Genomic DNA, 5269 nt, shown 5'->3' with positions numbered 1-5269 from the left:
TTTTTCGTGTCAATTCAAATAAGCCTTAACTTTTTACAACGCCCGCGTTAATTTTAGGAATAGGAAATGCTTTTCTTGATCGCACGAAATTCGACGTTTTAGGATATAATAAATACGCAATCAGGTGTGAATCGGCCTTTCGCGTCACTCGGCATTTCGTAACCTTATCGAAGTTTACGATATTCCCATTGACCGTTTAATCCAACCGCTTAATATCAAGAACATAATCATATACCCGACTGACTCTGGCCGTGGATTGCTTAATCAGCTGTACGATCAACCCCCCCTTGATGTTCACCTCTGATATTAGAGCCTAAATCCCGCACGCGAGCGAAAGGGACAGACTCACACGTATGCAGAAGACGACGGGGAGTAAGAGAAGGGCACGAGCTGGAGGGTAAAAGACGGGCTCTTCTGATGCGTGCACCACCGGTGTCGTAACCTTTAACCTATTCCTTCCTGTCGGAGAGGGTCACAGGTGTAGCCCCTGGGGGGGGTGCGAGGGGGGAGATGGGGACGGCGAGGTTGAATGTAGTGCGCTCGAACGAATCGCGAAGGTAAAAGGGAGACGGGGAGAATTGCCTCCGAGCCGGAGGTGATTGACCCGGCGTCCCTGTTGCCACGACGACGATCCCGTGACGTCACGGGACAAGCCGGGGTTTATGGGTGACCCACATTCCAAAAATAACCGTCACCGACCTGCCCTCCCGTCTCATCGTCCGATTTCACCCTTCGCCTTCTTTGGCGCTACAAACGCACATACGCATTGCACACACACGCGCGCACACCCGCGTATATTCGTCGACCGAATCATTGACGCGTTCTCTTCGCACATCTCAGGCTTTCTCTCTTTTCTTATTATACTATTTTCCCCCGCGATCGTCCCCGCGGGCTAAAGCTAGCAGGCAATCGTCCGTCGCGTGTCGAATCGTGCTCGATGCCAGACCGCAATCCGCGAAGAAGAAAGGCCGAGGTGCACGTAATGGCACTCGAATACCGCTGCTATCGATTGACAAATGACGAGAAATGCACGTATAAATGCACCAAGTTAATTGTACGCAGTCCTGCGAACTATACCGCGGCAGGATTGTGACGTAGATTCGTTAGAATGAAATGAGCTCGGCGGAAAGCGAAGAACAATAATGTGACACGTAAAATTATAGATCGAATCGAAGCTTATTACTAACGTTTTTAAAACAAGATTACTTTCTGGACATAGTATTAATGCTGTAAAAATTTAAATCCATCAAATTTCTTGCTCTATAAAATTACTCAAGTGCGTAACGCAACGCCTTTACTTCTCTCGCGAGCGAAGCGCGTAAAAGTTAATTTTTTAATTCAACAAAGTATCGATCTCGAGGCCTAGATCGTTGAGCCCAAAAAAACGTGTGCCGAGCACTTCCATTTATCTTTTTATTTCTCCGTTTAAAGAGACCGAATTTAAATTAGATGACGAACGAACAGGCGCGCGGGAACGTTCGACTTCGATGATAGTAGCCATTTTAATCTCGCTTCTTTTTTTCAATGAATCGGGCGACCAAGCAGGCGGGCAAGTATCCACGGGAAGTCGATGGGGTACTTCGACCCCGCGACCCAGTTTTGTACCCCCCGGTGACGTCATACCGACGTCATTGCCCGGGGAAAACTAGGTCGAGCAGACCCAGGCGGACCACCGGAAGAGAGGTCGGAGGGTTTATTGAGAAATTCCCTCGACTGGATTCGGCCCTATTGGGAACAAATTTTAAATTCGGGAGGAACTTTGCTTTCTTTTATATATCGCATTCAATATTAATAACTAATTGCGTGCCCGGAGATGTCTACGGAATCGAAAACGCTCTCTCATCTCGCTTGGTGCTTTTCATAATTAATAAGAGTGGGAAAAAGGAGGGCACAAAAGGAGGATTATTATCGAGGTATTAATTGATATTAACACGCCCGAACATTGCGACCGTTTAATTAATCAGCGATGCGAAATATGGAACAACAATTTAATAACGCGTTTAGGAGAGTCTTCGTGATTTGACGACTTTTAGTCTTTGATTTATGATTGGAAGTTTAAGAGAAGCGTTAGAGCTCGTGAAATTCGGAAAAGCTTTAGATCGAACTCGTTACGTTATTATTTGAAAATAATTTATTTATGATCTCACGTATGAAACAAAAATTTTAATAATGCAATTATCTTTATATGTAATATCTCCCGAGGCGACATGAGATCGATATTTAATTCTTCGATTTCCAGCGTGGATCGTTATCAAGAGCGTATTGAAATAGCTCAGAGAGTGATTCGCTGTTATTTGCACGCAGCAGGCGGAAAAGAGGAGATAAATGACAGGGAAACTTATTCAATCTTGAGGTCGTATTCAGCTGGGTGTATTTTCTCAGTCGGAAGAAAAAGGGTGGAGGGGCTCGTCTGTAAGTCGGGAGGCCGCGAAGGCAGCTGGCGGTCACCGGCGGATCGACAGGGGAAGATTTTGCAAAAAAATCATGAGACACGCCGAAAGCTCGAAAACCGAACGGTTGGCAAATCTCATGAATGGCCGCGTAATGTGAATGAAGCTTCAGTGACCCAGTTTTGCGTAGCGCCCCTGCATCCCCCCGGCCTTTCCGTTCCTCGCTCTTGGCCGACCGGGGAGAGAAAGAGACAAGCGTTCCCCGCCAACTGCATCGCGTGGGTGTTACGTCAGGGACAGGTTATCGACTGCACCAACGGCCGCACTGAGAATATTAATTCGCGGTATCGATTGGAAATTCGCGCGATAACACGCCAATCGCCATGCCGCATGTAACGAACGAGCCGAGATCCTCTGACGAGATTACAACTATTTTCTCCGCCGAAAGCCTCGTCCCTTTCGGCAACCGATTGCGCCGAACGCGTGCTGGATAAAACGTTTAAGATTCGTTGCAATCGCGGTTTTTTTCTTTTTTTTTTTTTAAGAAGGGTTAGTGCATTAATATGCAGTTGCATATTAATTAAATTTTAATTAACATGCGTATGGAGGTATATCTACTATGAAAAATATATTTCTACACGTACTTGTCACGCATATTTTAAAGGCTGGCGCGATACATCATATGTTTAGATTTTAAACTTTATCAATTCACAGTCATAGTTATTATTTTTAATTTGTTAAATTATTATTATTAAATAAAATACAATTTTTTTTTAATTGTGATTAATAATATTATATTCAATGATTTTATATTTATTAATCTTAAGACATTTCAATACATTTTTTATTTCTTAATAAAAAATGCAATTTAATTTAAAGAAGTTACGTGTAGAAACATATCGTCTTTTTGAATTTCAAATAAATGTATGACTCACGTAAGAAACAATTCAGTCGTCGAGAGCGAGAAGGGGTGCCGATCCAGTTTTCGAAGTACGAAAATTTGATCTGGCCGTCTCTCTCTCGTTGTTGCATCGGTGTCGGCGGCGTGCGGGAGGAGATAACCCGGGATTGCGAGGTAGGGTGGAATGACGTCAGGGGATGACGCGGGGCGTCGAACTCTCGCTGGAAAGCGAGCATAGGGGTGCATCGACCTAAAACCCCCGGTTGCCTGGCTAGGACACACTCTCTCTCTCTCTCTCTTTTTCTTGCTCTGTCTCTCTCTTTTTCCTCTTCTCGCCTGTGCGAGCATCAACTTGCCACATCCTGACGAATTTTTGTACACCTGACAAGGAAAAGATAATAAAAAGTATTGTAAAATGTAGCGACAAAAAAATGTCTTTACACTCACCGAGAACTTAAGAAATCGAGTAATTGCTGCCGTTTCTTCGACAACAGTTTGTTGAAGAAAGTAAAAAGACAATGGGATACAATTACAATTCTTTTCACGTTTTATAAATATATCCGTCGTAGTATACATTTTATAGACAAGACCTCGTAGATTTGTTGGATGTGTTTGATTTATCGGATAGTTACGTGAAAGTAGCGCAGTCCAAAGTGATGATAAAACGAGAAATGAATTTATTAGGCCCTTATTTTCTTAGGCAAGGTCGAATAAAGCCACGTGCCGCGATGCGAAATCGATAGGGATGGTTTCTGGTGCAACGATTGAGTTGGTTTTCTTAGGGGTAAACTTGTCATCGATCCTTTTTCCGTTCGCTCTCGCGAATAATCAGCGACGTATGAAGATACATCGGGTTTTCTTTCTCGGATCGCGATATGACGACCGCGATGCGTTAGAGCCCGCCGTACACGGGAGTGTGGAGCACCTTCAGCGAAGTAGCGCGGGTGGGAGGGAGGCGAGGTCGACGTCGGAAACTGGGTGAATGAGGCTGCTGGAGAAGAGCAGCCAGCTGTGGTGACTAGCGACGGTTGCGTTGTTGCTGCTTCTCCAACTGAGTATTTTTGGAATCGTTGAATTAGGCATCCGGGGCAGACGTATCTCTCCGAGGACGCCTGAAAGTGACTCCGGGCGTGTGCAGCTTCCGAGGAGCACCCGAAAGCAAGGGTGCTGAGCGAAAGGGAGGAAGGAGAAATATTCTTGCTGTGGTTTGCATCAATTCTCTTTTCGCTTGTATTTAATTACATTTAGATACGCACGCATTTTTGTGGCACATATGTCGCGGGTGAGATTTATAGAAGATGATTTTTTTTAAGTCGATAGATTTTCACGCATTTTTGTGCGTCGGTGAAGTAACGGAGAGTGACGATTTGGGAGAAAAATTCTTCTCTTCCCTTGCATATCCTGCAAGTAGCTTTTACCCAGGGCAGTGGAACAACGGGCAAGAGGGTGCCAGGGGGGACAGGGAGAGAGGCTCTCTCTTCGGGGGGGGCCACGTGGTGTGGCATGCGCGGGACAATCAATGTAATGACGTCACCGTCACCGTCAGGCAATCCCGACCAATCGCGGATCTGCTCCATTCAAACTTGCCAGCCTCGGGGTCCAAGTGGAAACTCGACGAGTTCCATCGGACTTTGGCCTGACTGCAGTCCGGCCTCGATCACTGAGAGGCGTGAATTCGAGCGGCTAGACGTGCTCCGCTCGCCATCCCGTTCGCGTAGCTCTCGACGGCCGATTCTTTACAAAGAATCATCGAGTTCGGTCATAACGATTTCTCTGGGTCCGCCAGTGCCTCTGCGACGACACAATCCGCGCGAGCAACCCCTGGGGTAGCACGATCCGAGCCACAACTTCAGACTGTCGGAAGAAAACTCCGACTTCGGGAAACGCGAAGTATCCTGTGCACGAGATTTTGATCAAGTAAAAAAAAAAAGGGACGTTCCTCGAAAAAAAGCAGTGAGAGGCAAGAAATTTAATTTAT

Source organism: Cardiocondyla obscurior, linkage group LG08 (assembly GCF_019399895.1).
Source record: "Cardiocondyla obscurior isolate alpha-2009 linkage group LG08, Cobs3.1, whole genome shotgun sequence".
In the NCBI taxonomy this organism is placed as follows: Eukaryota; Metazoa; Arthropoda; class Insecta; order Hymenoptera; family Formicidae; genus Cardiocondyla; species Cardiocondyla obscurior.
Note: the sequence above shows the minus strand (reverse complement) of the source record.